We start from the raw sequence: 18,814 nt of genomic DNA on the forward strand, positions 1-18,814 counted from the left end.
ATTTGTATTTATTTTAACCAGGTACAATAGCTATTAAATAGTTAATACTATTTAATAGCTACCTAGTTAAAATAATTACAAAATTACCTGTAAAATAAATCCTAACCTAAGTTACAATTAAACCTAACACTACACTATCAATAAATAAATTAAATAAACTACCTACAATTATATCAACTAAACTAAATTACAAAAACAAACACTAAATTACAAAAAAAACAAAACACTAAATTACAAAAAATAAGATTACAAGAATTTTAAACTAATTACACCTACTCTAAGACCCCTAAAAAAATAACAAAGCCCCCCAAAATAAAAAAATGCCCTACCCTATTCTAAAATAAAAATTGTTGCAACAGTTGTTTAGCTCGTTCATTTGGAACAGACGTCCCCCTAGGATAAATAAACTCATAATGTCACGCTCAACAACACAAGGGGGTTTAGGAGTCCCGGATATTGATTCATACCGGAGGTCCATATTTCTCCAGAGAATTCTTGACTGGAGGATACATAAAGACCATAAGAGATGGATCTCACTAGAGGAGAACCTAAGTACCGGCTTTAACCTCCTTTCTCTATGTTGGAACCCAAACTTCCAAGTATTTTACAAACAAATTAGTAACCCGATTACACAGGAAACACTGAGAATTTGGGATTCTTCCAACAAGATAAACCCATATCTGTCCTCCTGCCCAGGTCCATTAACATCAATTATTCATAATAGTGAGTTCTCTCTGTTAACCTTAATTAGGGATACAGAGATACAAATTAAGGATAAAGAGGTTCCACTCGTGACCCTCACTAATAATGACCAGATGAGATCTCAGGGACAATTAGTATACGCAGGCCATAACTGGGCCAGCAATTGGTTTACGTATAGAAGAGTACACCATTATATCACAATACATCAACATTACATAAATATGTCGCGACCACTGACCAGCATTGAGAAAATATATACATCTACACCGCCAGTTAAGTATAGCCTTTCCTATATTTACAATATTATTACCCAGCTGCCACCGGGTAATCTACCACGCTCTATTGAGATGTGGGAAAAGGAACAGGGGGTAATTATTACGCCTCAGGCAGCGACAAACATTTTCCATAACACCAAGTCCGCCTCCACATCGGCATCCATCAGAGAAATTAATTATAAAATACTTCATGGCTGGTATCTGACCCCTAGGAGGATCCACAAATTTTTCCCACAGACCAATAATCGCTGCTGGCGGTGTGGACATGCTGGTAGTGGTATGAGTCATATGTGGTGGTGGTGCTCCCAGATAAACTCGTTATGGCGAACTATAATTATAGAGATAGAACACATCTTTCAAACCATCCTCCCATTGGACCCCCTTATATGGTTGTTAAACAAATCAATCAAATTGCCCCAATACCACTTTAAACCACTTCTAAAAATTATGACAAACAGTTTAAAAGTCTTGATAGCACAGAATTGGAGATCATCAGAGATTCCCTCACTGGCCTTATGGCGCAGCAAGGTCACAGATCTGATTGAATTAGAGGAGTATGGTTCTTACTTGCATGATAAGAGGGAGCAATTCATAGAGTTGCAAATAACGTGGGAAAATTATATTAAAACCAACAAGCACCAACCTAAGCCACTTGACAACGCTAAGAGTCTTATGGATTATCATTTACATAGATGTTTTGTCTTCCCATGTAAAATGGACTAAGTGATTGTCATTATTGCATTCTTTTTTTGTTTGTTCTGTCAATCTCATTGTATCTTGGATTCTTAATAAAAAATGTATTGAAAAAAAATAAAAAAATAAAATAAAAATTGTAAAGCTCTTTTACCTTACCAGCCCTTAACCCCTTAACGACCGAGGACGTGCAGGGTACGTCCTCAGAAAAAAGGCAGTTAACGCCTGAGGACGTACCCTGCACGTCCTCGGTGTGGAAAGCAGCTGGAAGCGATCCTGCTCGCTTCCAGCTGCTTTCCGGTTATTGCAGTGATGCCTCGATATGGAGGCATCCTGCAATAACCTTTTACGGCCATCCGATGCAGAGAGAGCCACTCTGTGGCCCTCTCTGCACCGGACATCGATGGCCGGTATCGTTGGTGGGTGGGAGCCGGTGTGGGAGGTGGGTGGCGGCCATCGATGGCCCTGGTCATGTGGAGCGGGGCGGGATTGTGGGCGGGTAAGTCCGGGGGAGCGCGCGGGAGCGGGGGCGGGCGAGTGCACGGGGAGGGAGCGGGTGGGAACGCTACACTACAGAAAAAATGTGGGACATTTAATGTTAAAAAAAAACCCCTTAGGTGTGATTTAGGTGGTGGGGGTTGGTCCGTGGGCGGGGGATTGAGCTACACAACAGAAAAAAAATAAAAAAATAAAAAAAAATAAACATTTGATTGTTCAAACTGGGTACTGGCAGACAGCTGCCAGTACCCAAGATGGCCCCCAATAAGGCTGAGAGGGAGGCTTAGAGAGCTGTTTTGGGGGGGATCAGGGAGGTTGGGGGTTAAGGGGGGATCCTAAACACAGCATATGTAAATATGCTTTTTTTTTTTTCTTAAAAAAAACAAACAAACTTTTATTTTAGTACTGGCAGACTTTCTGCCAGTACTTAAGATGGCGGGGACAATTGTGGGGTGGGGGAGAGAAGGGAGCTGTTTGGGAGGGATCAGGGGGTAGGATGTGTCAGGTGGGAGGCTGATCTCTACACTAAAGCTAAAATTAACCCTGCAAGCTCCCTACAAACTACCTAATTAACCCCTTCACTGCTAGCCATAATACACGTGTGATGCACAGCAGCATTTAGCGACTTTCTAATTACCAAAAAGCAACGCCAAAGTCATATATGTCTGCTATTTCTGAACAAAGGGCATCCCAGAGAAGCATTTACAACCATTTGTGCCATAATTGCACAAGCTGTTTGTAAATAATTTCAGTGAGAAACCTAAAATTGTGAAAAAATTAACGTTTTTTTTTACTTTGATCGCATTTGGCGGTGAAATGGTGGCATGAAATATACCAAAATGGGCCTAGATCAATACTTGGGGTTGTCTACTACACTACACTAAAGCTAAAATTAACCCTAGAAGCTCCCTACATGCTCCCTAATTAACCCCTTCACTGCTGGGCATAATACACGTATTGTGCGCAGTGGCATTTAGCAGCCTTCTAATTACCAAAAAGCAAAGCCAAAGCCATATATGTCTGCTATTTCTGAACAAAGGGGATACCAGAGAAGCATTTACAACCATTTATGCTATAATTGCATAAGTTGTTTGTAAATAATTTCAGTGAGAAACCTAAAGTTTGTGAAAAAATTTGTGAAAAAGTGAACAATTTTTTTTATTTGATCGCATTTGGCGGTGAAATAGTGGCATGAAATATACCAAAATGGGCCTAGATCAATACTTTGGGATGTCTTTGAAAAAAAAATATATACATGTCAATGGATATTCAGGGATTCCTGAAAGATATTAGTGTCCCAATGTAACTAGCGCTAATTTTGAAAAAAAGTGGTTTGGAAATAGCAAAGTGCTACTTGTATTTATGGCCCTATAACTTGCAAAAAAAGCAAAGAAGATGTAAACATTGGGTATTTCTAAACTCAGGACAAAATGTAGAAACTATTTAGCATGGGTGTTTTTTAGTGGTTGTAGATGTGTAACAGATTTTGGGGGTCAAAGTTAGAATAAGTGTGTTTTTTTCCATTTTTTCCTCATATTTTATAATGTTTTTTTATAGTAAATTATAAGATATGATGAAAATAATGGTATCTTTTGAAAGTCCATTTAATGGCGAGAAAAACGGTATATAATATGTGTGGGTACAGTAAATGAGTAAGAGGAAAATTACAGCTAAACACAAACACCGCAAAAATGTAAAAATAGCCTTGGTCCCAAACGGACAGAAAATGGAAAAGTGCTGCGGTCATTAAGGGGTTAAAAGGGCCTTTTGCGGGGCATGCCCCAAAGAATTCTGCTCTTTTGCCTGTAAAAAACAAAACATACAATACCCCCCCAACATTACAACCCACCACCCACATACCCCTAATCTAACCCAAACCCCCCTTAAATAAACCTAACACTAAGCCCCTGAAGATCTCCCTACCTTGTCTTCACCACGCCGGGTATCACCGATCCGTCCAGAAGAGGGTCCGAAGTCTTCATCCTATCCGGCAAGAAGAGCTCCTCCAGAGGGTCCAAAGTCTTCATCCTATCCGGGCAGAAGAGGAAATCCGGACCGGCAAACATCTTCATCCAGGCATCATCTTCTATCTTCTTCCATCCGGCGCCTAGCGGGACCATCTTCAAGCAGCCGTCGCGGAGCCATCCTTCTTCACCAACGGACTAACGACGAATGAAGCTTCCTTTAAGGGACGTCATTCAAGATGGCGTCCCTCGAATTCCGATTGGCTGATAGGATTCTATCAGCCAATCCGGAATTAAGGTAGGAAAATTCTGATTGGCTGATTGAATCAGCCAATCAGATTCAAGTTCAATCCGATTGGCAGATTGGATCAGCCAATCAGATTGAGCTTGCATTCTATTGGCTGATCGGAACAGCCAATAGAATGTGAGCTCAATCTGATTGGCTGATTGGATCAGCCAATCGGATTGAACTTGAATCTGATTGGCTGATTCCATCAGCCAATCAGATTATTCCAACCTTAATTCCGATTGGCTGATAGAATCCTATCAGCCAATCGGAATTCGAGGGACGCCATCTTGGATGATGTCATTTAAAAGAACCTGCATTCGTCGGGAGTTCGTCGTGGAGGAAGGATGTTCCGCGTCGGCGGGATGAAGATGGAGCCGGAAGAAAGAAGATTGAAGATGCCACTTGATAGAAGACTTCAGCCGGATGGAAGACCTCTTAAGCCCCCGCTTGGCTGAAGACTTCAGCCGGATGATGGACCTCTTCAGCCCCCACTTGGATGAAGACTTCAGCTGGATGATGGACCTCTTCAGCCCCCGCTTGGATGAAGACATCGCCCGGATTGGATGAAGAATTCGGCTCAGCTGAGTGAAGACGACTCAAGGTAGGAAGATCTTCAGGGGGTAGTGTTAGGTTTATTTAAGGGGGGTTTGGGTTAGAGTAGGGGTGTGTGGGTGGTGGGTTTTAATGTTGGGGGGGTTGTATTTTTATTTTACAGGCAAAAGAGCTGCTTTCTTTGGGGCATGCCCAGCAAAAGGCCCTTTTAAGGGCTGGTAAGGTAATAGAGCTGGTATATTTTAAATGTAGAATAGGGTAGGGAATTTTTTTATTTTGGGGGGGCTTTGTTATTTTATTGGGGGCTTAGAGTAGGTGTAATTAGCTTAAAATTGTTGTAATATTTTTATAATGTTTGTAAATTATTTGTAACTTTTTTTATTTTTTGTACTTTAGTTAGTGTATTTATTTGTAGGTATTTGTATTTCATTTATTTAATGATAATGTAGTGTTAGGTTTAATTGTAATTTAGGTTAGGATTTATTTTACTGGTAATTTTGTATTTCTTTTAGCTAGGTAGTTATTAAATATTTAATAACTATTTAATAGCTATTGTACCTAGTTAAAATAAATACAAAGTTGCCTGTAAAATAAATATTAATCCTAAAATAACTACAATATAATTATTATTTATATTGTAGCTATATATAGGATTCATTTATTTAATAAGATTTATTTTATTTCGTTAGATAAAAATTATATTTAACTTAGGGGGGTGTTAGGGTTAGGGTTAGACTTAGCTTTAGGGGTTAATACATTTATTAGAGTAGCGACGAGGTCCGGTCGGCAGATTAGGGGTTAATAATTGTAGGTAGGTAGCGGCGATGTTGGGGGGGCAGATTAGGGGTTAATAAATATTATGTAGGTGTCGGTGATGTTAGGGGCAGCAGATTAGGGGTACATAGGGATAATGTAGGTGGCGGCGGTGTGCGGTCGGCAGATTAGGGGTACATTTTTTTATTAGAGTGGCGGCGATGTAGAGGGACCTCGGTTTAGGGGTACATAGGTAGTTTATGGGTGTTAGTGTACTTTAGAGCACAGTTGTTAAGAGCTTTATGAACCGGTGTTAGCCCAGAAAGCTCTTAACTCCTGGCTTTTCTATGCGGCTAGAGTCTTGTCGTTAGATTTCTAACGCTCACTTCAGCCAAGACTCTAAATACCAGCGTTAGAAAGATCCCATTGAAAAGATAGGTTACGCAATTGGCATAGGGGGATCTTCGGTATGGAAAAGTCGCAGCTGGAAAGTGAGCGTTAGACCCTTTCCTGACTGACTCTAAATACCAGCGGGCGGTAAAAACCAGCGTTAGGACCCCCTAACGCTGGTTTTGACGGCTAACGCAGAACTCTAAATCTAGGCAATGGTGTTAGTATTTCTGATGCAGAACTGTGCAGGGATCTTTTTTAAGAGAGTGATAGGTAGCACATTTGCCTCAGCACCAGTATCCAGTTTAAAGTTAATGGGTGCACCATTTATTTGCACTTCCATGCAGAATGTTTTAGCTTTTGTTTTACATCTTTCAATTTTGCTCCTATAAATAAAGTCTCAACTGTTTTTACTCTGTCACACTCCTGGCCCTGTGATTTACAGCATTTTGCAAAATGATTCAATTTTGTGACAAGTGTAACAAACACACCCAAATGCAGGGCATCTTTGAGGTGTATGTACCCCATCACACCTAGGGCATACATTCCTTTTTTGCTCAGACCTTGCACTAGAGTGAGGTTTGTTCTTTCTGCCTCTATTAGACTCTGCTTGGCTAGTGAGTGTGGGTTTATACTGTAAAGCATGAATAGTCTGGTAGGAACTTGCTGGTGTGTTTGCAGCCATAACCTGAACCTGGGATTTGGTAGCTTCAGCAGCCTGACATATCTCCACTGCCTTTTGTAGTGTAAGGTCAGCCTCTCTGAGCAAACATTCTTTAAGTCTGGTATCTGTAACACTGAATACTATTTTGTCTCTTAACATATCAAGTATTGCACCAAACTCACAATCTCTGGCTTTTAGTCTGAGTTGTGTCATATACCTTTCAATGCCCTGCCCCTCATAATATGAATGTGACCAAAACTGATGTCGCTCAAACAAAACATTTTTCTTTTGAGTACAATTCTCCCTGAACAAAGTCAGCATTGAGTCTAAGGTTCTTTCAGCAGCCAGGGCTGGTTCCAATGTGTTGTAAATCTCTTGGCCTTCCCCACCCAAAACATGCAGGGCTCTGGCAATCTGAGTTTTCTGCCTCAGCATAAATTAAAAATCTTTGCTCCCATCTTCTCCAGTTTTCACTTACATTTCCTGTGAATTGCAGAGGGTCTGGTGCTCTGAACATCTCCATGCTGATGCTAGAGAAACTGTAAATAAAGTCCTTGTTACAATCTCTTACTCGGACAAGTGACTTTTTCAGCACTTCTGACACCATGTCATGTTTCTTGTGTGGGTATTTAGCAGTAGGAATAAGCACTACTTGATAATAGGTACACAGAGCAGGTCTTTATTCAGCTCACAGGTAAGCAACAACATTAAAGGATTCCAAAACTTTATTATTTTCAGCCCAACCTGACTATCGTTTTCAAACAACAAACGTTTATATAACATATTTTACCTATTTTTTCAGTAAAACGATTTTTCAGAAGACTTTAAAATTATAATTTATATTTAGAGCATGACGTCAGTACAGTCAACCCTCTAATATGGGCCGTGCACTACCAAACAGAATCACCAATCCGATTCCAATTTTATGCATATCATGCATATCATTAAGTGACTATGTCGTCACCAGACGCATGCGCTTTGTGTTCCTTGACTCGCATATCCTATCTCGTCACCAGACGCATGCGCTTATTTCTAACCCTAATGCTCGTTATTGTTAGGGAGATTCTCTCAGCACAGCGCTCAGTTCTTACCCGATACAGAGGGTCTGCTGGTGACGTATACTATGGACTGAATATCGCGCATGCGCATAGCGGCATTTGTCATCCATTTTGATAACCTGGGTTATCGGTCCGGATTTGAAGATTGAAAAATACTAGCCGGTGGTGGGTTTGGAATTTGTTAAATTTTCAATCTTGATTTTATAAGAAATGGTATTAATTGGAAACACAAAGCCTATTACAAATATATGTAAACTATAATAAACTTGCAATTGAAGATGACTTTTTTCATGGTTTAGTGTCCCTTTAACTGAACTAACTGAAAAAACTATCATAAAGAAGATGGCTGCTGATCATAGAGTTCCCTCCCAGCTCCAGAGTGTCTTGTCTTAAAGTAACAGTATACCACAGGGACAGTCTGCAGAGGCTTAGATACATGGTAATCACAGAGGTAAAAAAAGTGTATTCACATAACAGTGTTGGCTGGAATGGTAATAAAGGAATTATCTATCTTTTTAAACAATAAAATTGTTTCATGTAGGATGTCCCTTTAATGACTGATGCTCTTTTCACAAAATCTTTTTTAGGTTAAGTTTTTTAGGGAGTGGGGGGGGGGGGGTTAGTATAGGGTATTTTGGATGCAAAAGAGATAATCACTTCAATTAGGACACTGCACTGCCCTACAAATGCTCCAGGTTGTGGCCTGAAAGTCTCATTTGCTACTCTCTTTGCATGAGAAAAAAAACTGGAGTTGCATTCCCTACTTTCAGCATTAATCTGACGCCAGATTAATTTGTAGGCGCACCGTCCTTTTGGGCATGCACATCACCCTTAGTCTCTTTGATTCACTCTAGGTCCCGTGCTGTGAAGTTAGTTTTCTGTAGACAAAGCTGCACTCTAGAGATAAGATAGAGACAAAGAAGGCGGTTACATCAAAGCACAAGCTGCCATGAGACACCTCCCTACCAGATAGTGTATTCACCTGTGGAAAGCTTTGCAGAGCATGCCTCACAGTGCCACCATCTTGCTTGTGGGGTGAGCACTGCCCCAGTTTGCAAACAGCAAAAAAAGATTGTTCTCTTTCCATCATATAGATTACTTGGGAACCAACTAAGCAGCTCATAAATGTGCAACCATGAGAATATGACAACAAATATTTATAAATATTGTTTAACCTCTAAAGTGGTAACATATTAAAGCCTGGGCTTATATAATCATTGATTACAGGTAGAGTTCAGAAACACGTTGCTTGTTATTATCACCATTTTAATAAATGTAAGTTTTATCTTTACGACTTGCTTTATATATTTTGTACCTCCATCCCCCCTCCTTGCTTGAAGAGAACGCATCTGAAGACACTTGTTGAACATGCTGGCTGATTGCAGGAGTCTCGTCTGCTGGATGACCTTAAAGGGACAGTCAAGTCCAAAAAAAGCTTTCATGATTTAAATAGGGAATGTAATTTTAAACAACTTTCCAATTTACTTTTATCACCAATTTTGCTTTGTTCTCTTGGTATTCTTAGTTGAAAGATAATTCTAGGAGGTTCATAAGCTAATTTCTTAGGCCTAGATTTAAAGTTTGGCGGTAGTCGTCAAAACCAGCGTTAGAGGCTCCTAACGCTGGTTTTAGGCTACCGCCGGTATTTGGAGTCAATCAGGAAAGGGTCTAACGCTCACTTTGCAGCCGCGACTTTTCCATACCACAGATCCCCTTACGTCAATTGCGTATCCAATCTTTTCAATGGGATCTTTCTAACTCCGGTATTTAGAGTCGTGGCTGAAGTGAGCGTTAGAAATCTAACGACAAAACTCCAGCCGCAGAAAAAGTCAGTAGTTAAGAGCTTTCTGGGCTAACACCGGTTTATAAAGCTCTTAACTACTGTGCTCTAAAGTACACTAACACCCATATACTACCTATGTACCCCTAAACCGAGGTCCCCCCACATCGCCGCCACTCGATTAAATTTTTTAACCCCTAATCTGCCGACCGCCACCTACGTTATACTTATGTACCCCTAATCTGCTGCCCCTAACACCGCTGACCCCTATATTATATTTATTAACCCCTAACCTGCCCCCACAACGTCGCTGCCAGCTACCTACAATAATTAACCCCTAATCTGCCGACCACAAAGCGCCGCCAGCTACATTATAGCTATGTACCCCTAATCTGCTGCCCCTAACACCGCCGACCCCTATATTATATTTATTAACCCCTAATCTGCCCCCCACAACGTCGCCTCCACCTGCCTACACTTATTAACCCCTAATCTGCCGAGCGGACCGCACCGCTATTATAATAAAGTTATTAACCCCTAATCCGCCTCACTCCCGCCTCAATAACCCTATAATAAATAGTATTAACCCCTAATCTGCCCTCCATAACATCGCCGACACATAACTTCAAGTATTAACCCCTAATCTGCCGATCGGAGCTCACCGCTACTCTAATAAATATTTTAACCCCTAAAGCTAATTTTAACCCTAACCCTAACACCCCCCTAAGTTAAATATAATTTTATTCTAACTAAATAAATTAACTCTTATTAAATAAATTATTCCTATTTAAAGCTAAATACTTACCTGTAAAATAAACCCTAATATAGCTACAATATAAATTATAATTATATTATAGCTATTTTAGGATTAATATTTATTTTACAGGCAACTTTGTATTTATTTTAACCAGGTACAATAGCTATTAAATAGTTAAGAACTATTTAATAGCTAAAATAGTTAAAATAATTACAAAATTACCTGTAAAATAAATCCTAACCTAAGTTACAATTAAACCTAACACTACACTATCAATAAATTAATTAAATAAAATACCAACAATTATATACAATTAAACCTAACACTACACTATCAATAAATTATTTAAATAAAATATCTACAAATAAATACAATGAAATAAACTAACTAAAGTACAAAAAATAAGAAAGAACTAAGTTACAAAAAATAAAAAAATATTTACAAACATTAGAAAAATATTACAACAATTTTAAACTAATTACACCTACTCTAAGCCCCCTAATAAAATAACAAAGCCCCCCAAAATAAAAAAATGCCCTACCCTATTCTAAATTAAAAAAGTTCAAAGCTCTTTTACCTTACCAGCCCTGCACAGGGCCCTTTGCGGGGCATGCCCCAAAGAATTCAGCTCTTTTGCCTGTAAAAAAACACATACAATACCCCCCCAACATTACAACCCACCACCCACATACCCCTAATCTAACCCAAACCCCCCTTAAATAAACCTAACACTAAGCCCCTGAAGATCTTCCTACCTTATCTTCACCATACCAGGTTCACCGATCGGTCCTCGGAAGTGTTGATCCAAGCCCAAGCGGGGGGCTGAAGAGTGACGCCCATCCTCGGGCTGAAGTCTGGATCCAAGCGGCGGCTGAAGAAATCCATCATCGGGCTGAAGTCGGAAGTCCATCATCGGGATGAAGTCTTCTATCAAGCCGCATCTTCAATCTTCTTTCTTCTGGAGCGGAGCGGAGCCATCTTCTTCCAAGCCGACGCGGAACATCCTCTTCAACTGACGCCTACTCGCCGAATGACGGTTCCTTTAAATGACGTCATCCAAGATGGCGTCCCTCGAATTCCGATTGGCTGATAGGATTCTATCAGCCAATCGGAATCAAGGTAGGAATATTCTGATTGGCTGATGGAATCAGCCAATCAGAATCAAGTTCAATCCGATTGGCTGATCCAATCAGCCAATCAGATTGAGCTCGCATTCTATTGGCTGATCGGAACAGCCAATAGAATGCGAGCTCAATCTGATTGGCTGATTGGATCAGCCAATCGGATTGAACTTGATTCTGATTGGCTGATTCCATCAGCCAATCAGAATATTCCTACCTTGATTCCGATTGGCTGATAGAATCCTATCAGCCAATCGGAATTCGAGGGACGCCATCTTGGATGAAGTCCCTTAAAGGAACCGTCATTCTTCAGTTGGACGTCGTCGGAAGAAGATTGGTCCGCGCTGGAGGTCTTCAAGATGGAGCCGTTCCTCATCGGATGAAGATAGAAGATGCCGCTTGGATCAAGATGGTTGCCGGTCTGGATCGCCTCTTCTTCCCGGATAGGATGAAGACTTTGGAGCCTCTTCTGGACCTCTTCAGCCACAGGATTATGGATCGCCAGCCCCCGCTTGGGTTGGATGAAGATTTTGGAGCCAGGACCGATCGGTGATACCCGGTGAGGTGAAGATAAGGTAGGAAGATCGTCAGGGTTAATAAGTGTAGGCAGGTGGAGGCGACGTTGTTGGGGGGCAGATTAGGGGTTAATAAATATAATATAGGGGTCGGCGGTGTTAGGGGCAGCAGATTAGGGGTACATAGGGATAATGTAAGTAGCGGCGGTTTACGGAGCGGCAGATTAGGGGTTAAAAAAAATATGCAGGGGTCAGCGATAGCGGGGGTGGCAGAATAGGGGTTAATAAGTGTAAGATTAGGGGTGTTTAGACTCGGGGTACATGTTAGAGTGTTAGGTGCAGACGTAGGAAGTGTTTCCCCATAGCAAACAATGGGGCTGCGTTAGGAGCTGAACGCGGCTTTTTTGCAGGTGTTAGGTTTTTTTTCAGCTCAAACAGCCCCATTGTTTTCTATGGGGGAATCGTGCACGAGCACGTTTTTGAAGCTGGCCGCGTCCGTAAGCAACGCTGGTATTGAGAGTTGCAGTGGCGGTAAATATGCTATACGCTCCTTTTTGGAGCCTAACGCAGCCATTCTGTGAACTCTCAATACCAGCGGTATTTAAAAGGTGCGGCCAGAAAAAAGCATGTGTAGCTAACGCACCCCTTTGGCCGCAAAACTCTAAATCTAGGCGTTTGACTTTGAAGACTGCCTATAATCTGAATGCATTTTGCCCACTAGAGGGCATTAGCTCATGTGTTTCATATAGATAAAATTAAGCTTATGCACGTGAAGTTACTCTGGAGTGAGTACTGATTGGCTAAAATGCAAGTCTATCAAAATAACTGAAATAAGGGGGCAGTTTGCAGATGCTTAGATACAAGGTAATCACAGAGGTTAAACGTGTATTTATATAACCTGTTGGTTATGCAAAACTGGGGAATGGGTAATAAAGGGATTAGCTTTCTTTTAAAACAACAAACATTCTGGTGTTGACTGTCCCTTTAAGAATCAAGTCTGCATATTTGCACCTTCATTCTCTTGTGCAACACCAAATGTGAGTGTATATTTTGATATTATTATACTGTTTACTTTACCTGGCGATACTAGACTAGATGTGGCACCCCTGTCTTCATTTTCCATTTACAGAATGGTATATGACAAGGGCCGTGACTGAGAAGTGGTCAAAGGTGTATGTGTATATGTGAATGTGTATGTATGCCTGTGCTTGTGTACAAATATGTGTGCATTTGTATGTGTGAAGTATTTTTAATGGTTAACTTTCATTAATATAGTAGAGATCAGAAATACATAAAATACAAACACTCCCCTTTAGACAGCTCAAGTGCAGTATAAACCCAATGGCAATAATCCTTAAGAAATGTAAAGTACTTTCATCCAGACTCACCAGCGCTAGTAGTTCTACGCATATGTCCAGCAGCCTATTCAGCCTCCGGATCGTTCACCACTCCGTGGGTCCCCGGGCCGGTACGAAGCAGCTCTGGCTGCCGTTTTGCTGAACTCTGCGGTGAAACAAATCTCAGGCTTCGTAAAAAGCTTCCGCCTCTGTAGATGTCTGCTAACACACTCAGGCGTACTGTGATGACGTCATCTGCCGGTCCGTAAGCAGGGCACTGTGCGCCTTGTGTCCTGGAAACGCCGAGGTTTGAGCTGGTGGTAGACAGCAAGCAATATTGAAAGAAATCCAGCAAACCTCCCTGGCGTGTGTTCAAATTGAAAATTTTATTGGAAAACCGTGCAATAAAAAGGGTAAAACACAAAAATTGTCCCAGCAACCTGGAGCAAATAGAGGGTTCGTCCTACTCGTTTCAGCAAATATCAGCCTTATTCATGGACATGATTCACTTAACATAAACATGCCTATTTATAACACACCCTTGTCATCAGGTGTATGAGCCCCAGGTATTAATTATTAAAGGGACAGACCTATAATATCACTATGTTTGAAAGCAGACAGATTAACTCAAAAGAGCCTTTCATTTAGATGAGTGATAGTGTTATCATTCTAAATTTAAACTATACATTGCAAAAAAGTAAAAAAATTATTATATATATGTAAATTCTCATTGTTAATATCATTTTGGAATATGTGTATACATAATTAATAAGGCATGTTATCCATCAGCGTTTATATATATAACAAAGAAAAATTCCTATACTTGAACACTGCCTTCAATAGTACACAACATTTATACAAGAGAATATTAATAATAATATTTGCAAAGGTATAGATATATAATACAGGAAATACATGATACTAATATGCATCACTTAATGGAATACCATCAAAAACAATGTAAAATACTTTATATGCTACATGTATAAATGGACTCGTTTATAAAGAACTGTAAATTATATTACAATATATTCGTGTGGTGCATAGAGTAATAGATATATATATATATGCATATTATATGATTCAGAATGCATATCGCTAATTCCAACATAAAACTCCCTAAAATGAAAATAATCAAATATACTCTACTAGCACTTGACAGGAAGGTATATATATAGACCTATCTGAGCATTGTTTCTATGTATCCATCTCTAATGTATGGCAAAAACCCTCTTAAATCAAAGAGTTTACAATTTCTGCAATGCAATAGACATCATGAAATCATATGTATAATTCCTGTATATTAATGCCTCCAGAAATTAATGACATCACCTACTATGTTAAAACCATCTGGGATCCTGGTTTTCATTTTGAAAATCCAGAAAGCCTCTTTGTGGGAAAGTTTAGATACTCTGTCTCCGCCACGTATGGCAGGTTTGATATAGTCAATGATTTGCCATTTTAGACTGTTCACCATCTTATTGTGGACATGTATAAAATGTCTAGCAAGGTCAGAGCATTCAATACCATGCTCAATGTTTTTTAGATGCTCCCTAATCCTGTTTCTACACTCCCTGGAGGTGCACCCAATATATTGTTTTTTACATTCCACGCAATCTATCAGATAGATTACGAAGACAGAGCGACAATTGGTATATGTATCCAACTCATAAACCTTCTGTGTGGTGTATGATTGGAAATTCTTAGTAACTTTTGTGAAACCACAGGCAATGCAATTGACTATATCAAACCTGCCATACGTGGCGGAGACAGAGTATCTAAACTTTCACACAAAGAGGCTTTCTGGATTTTCAAAATGAAAACCAGGATCCCAGATGGTTTTAACATAGTAGGTGATGTCATTAATTTCTGGAGGCATTAATATACAGGAATTATACATATGATTTCATGATGTCTATTGCATTGCAGAAATTGTAAACTCTTTGATTTAAGAGGGTTTTTGCCATACACTAGAGATGGATACATAGAAACAATGCTCAGATAGGTCTATATATATACCTTCCTGTCAAGTGCTAGTAGAGTATATTTGATTATTTTCATTTTAGGTAGTTTTATGTTGGAATTAGCAATATGCATTCTGAATCATATAATATGCATATATATATATCTATTACTCTATGCACCACACGAATATATTGTAATATAATTTACAGTTCTTTATAAACGAGTCCATTTATACATGTAGCATATAAAGTATTTTACATTGTTTTTGATGGTATTCCATTAAGTGATGCATATTAGTATCATGTATTTCCTGTATTATATATCTATACCTTTGCAAATATTATTATTAATATTCTCTTGTATAAATGTTGTGTACTATTGAAGGCAGTGTTCAAGTATAGGAATTTTTCTTTGTTATATATATAAACGCCGATGGATAACATGCCTTATTAATTATGTATACACATATTCCAAAATGATATTAACAATGAGAATTTACATATATATAATAATTTTTTTACTTTTTTGCAATGTATAGTTTAAATTTAGAATGATAACACTATCACCCATCTAAATGAAAGGCTCTTTTGAGTTAATCTGTCTGCTTTCAAACATAGTGATATTATAGGTCTGTCCCTTTAATAATTAATACCTGGGGCTCATACACCTGATGACAAGGGTGTGTTATAAATAGGCATGTTTATGTTAAGTGAATCATGTCCATGAATAAGGCTGATATTTGCTGAAACGCGTAGGACGAACCCTCTATTTGCTCCAGGTTGCTGGGACAATTTTTGTGTTTTACCCTTTTTATTGCACGGTTTTCCAATAAAATTTTCAATTTGAACACACGCCTGGGAGGTTTGCTGGATTTCTTTCAATATCAGAAATACATGAATAATTCTACTACTTCAGTCGATTTTTTGCCCTTCACCAACATGCATATTAGAATGCAACATACTATCACTAAAGCAATAAAAAATAGCTTGAGCACAAAAATAAAAGTGCTATTAAATACATCAATAAAAAAACCCAGATCATCTTAGATAACAAAAAAATAAATCAGATGTAATATGGAAATCACTCTGAATTAAGGGCACAACATATTTTACCTTTAATTTTTCCAGACGTATTAAATCTTACAAACAAGCCACTATTCTTATAAATACAACCAATGTACTAGAGTAAGCCCACAATATATGACACAGAAATAGATAACAAAAGAGATGTACTCAGATTAGGTGTTGACCAATTAATAAATTGGAGAAAAATACATTTATTGATCATAAAGTAAAGATAATCTAATTTATCAACACAGTTTGTGATCATAAACCTAAACTGAAAAAATATTTTGCTTCTTATGAAAGAGATCACAGCAGCATTTAAACATTTGAGTTATTCACAGTCATTATCTAAACAGTTGCTTTTAAAAACATACATAAGTGGAGGCAAACAAAGGTCCACTATCACTAGACAATAAAATATTATAATTCTTAAAGGGACATGACTGTAAACACATTTTATAAGTATAGTATTGAGTTTATTCCCCGCCTCTCTCAAGTCATGGGTGTCACCATGTTGTAATTTGGCTCTCACTGCATTCCAGTGCTGACCTGTGTGCACATGTGCAGACACTCTCCTTCAGATACCTGCACTGTAACTTAGGTTACAAAATGGAGGTACCCGTAATTAGAGGAAGGTGCAATGTCCCTTAAAGGACAAGCACTAATTAGAGTTGCCCAATATAACAACTGGGGCCACAATATGACCATACAATGCTTTTGGTCTGGCCCCACACTGCCCCATTTTAATTATTTCTCTACTTCTCTGCATTTGATCTCTGTATCAGTTTTAAAAATAATAACACTCCTGCTTTAAAAGGCAGGAAAATAGTGAAGTCACTTATTGAGGTTCAGAGGATCAGACTATAATTTGTGATTATACAAGTATTAACACGTCCAGGCTCAGCCTCGTTAGGTGTATAACATGGCACAGTGACTTGCAGGTATGCGCTGTGCCAATTAGTGCCCATGCTAGAGCTGAGATCAGCTGCTACTCTAAATCTGTTTTGAAACTAACATAATATGCATGTTGGAGCATAACTAATCGTCAAAGATCATTTACTTGTGAGAGGATAAGGGCATTTTCTGCAGCTCTTTCTGAAAATATTGATATTTCTTCAAAAACATAAAAAATAATAGTTTATATTGCAGCATCTGTCTTCATATATAAGATATCAAGTTGTACTTACTCATTCTCTATACATACACTAAGTGCTTTTGTTCAAGGCAAATAAAGATTTATTTTATTGATTATAACATATCCTCCTGTATTTGCATTTTTTCATTCTAAAAGAATTATATTTCCGTATTGTTATATTTATTTTTACACTTGTTAATGAAAATAGATAAATAAATAATGCCTTCTATTTTTGATTTGATCGCAATTTACTATAAAATAAGTATTATATTTTGTTATGCTATAAAGGTAAGATTATACCAAGTGAACATGCTTCTGTCTGTATTTCACAAAAAATAAAACTGATGCTTGATATATTATTCAGTGAATAAGTCTTAGAGGAGAACAAAAGATTTGCAGTACTTCTCAGGGAAGAAAAAATATTTATTATTTATTATGTTTCTGCTTTGTAATGTTCTGTTAAACTCTTCCCTGATAATAAAACTGATATCTAATGTAATGAATATGCTGTTTGTTTCTAAATGTTCAGAAGTCAACAGATTAGGTGGAATTAGAAAGAAACTATTAAATATATCCCTGTAATTTATACTTTATATTTTCCTTTAAAACCATATATTTATGTGGTTTATCAAAGCTTTTGACATTCAAAAGTTTGCTTTCATATTTATTATTCCTTTGACACAGGTTTGATGCTGGAATATAATTAGCAAGACATTTGCACTTTATAGTTCATTAATTCAATAATTAATAATTCATTGTATGGTATATTTCACTCTTAAAGATTGATTAACAAAAAAGGACATCCTGCTATTTTTGTATCTTGCAAAATATTTTATTGGCATATATGTCAAGTGTGAATGCATGTCGTGCATGTTTATAAAGTGCATCACATTTTGAACCCGGTTGACATTGCCACAAAGTATTAAGTCTAGTTAAATCCTAATTTCTACATTCCCCTATTCAACTATAAATTATTAATTGCAAAGCTAGTTAGTATTGAGGTATATTTATTTTAAATATATAGCAGTATCTATTATTGTCTTATATATAGTGTATATCTTTATCTATCTATCTATCTATCTATCTATCTATCTATCTATCTATCTATCTATCTATCTATCTATCTATCTATCTATAAATGATTAATTGCAAAGCAAGTTAGTATTGAGGTATATTTATTTCTAAATATATGGCAGTATCTATTATTGTCTTATATATAGTATCTATCTATCTATATATATACACAGTGCTTTTTTTTGTAAAATAAAATGTGCCAGTACTAAAAAAAAAAGGTGCCAGTAC

The sequence above is a fragment of the Bombina bombina genome, chromosome 3 (genome assembly GCF_027579735.1).
Source record: "Bombina bombina isolate aBomBom1 chromosome 3, aBomBom1.pri, whole genome shotgun sequence".
Taxonomy (NCBI): domain Eukaryota; kingdom Metazoa; phylum Chordata; class Amphibia; order Anura; family Bombinatoridae; genus Bombina; species Bombina bombina.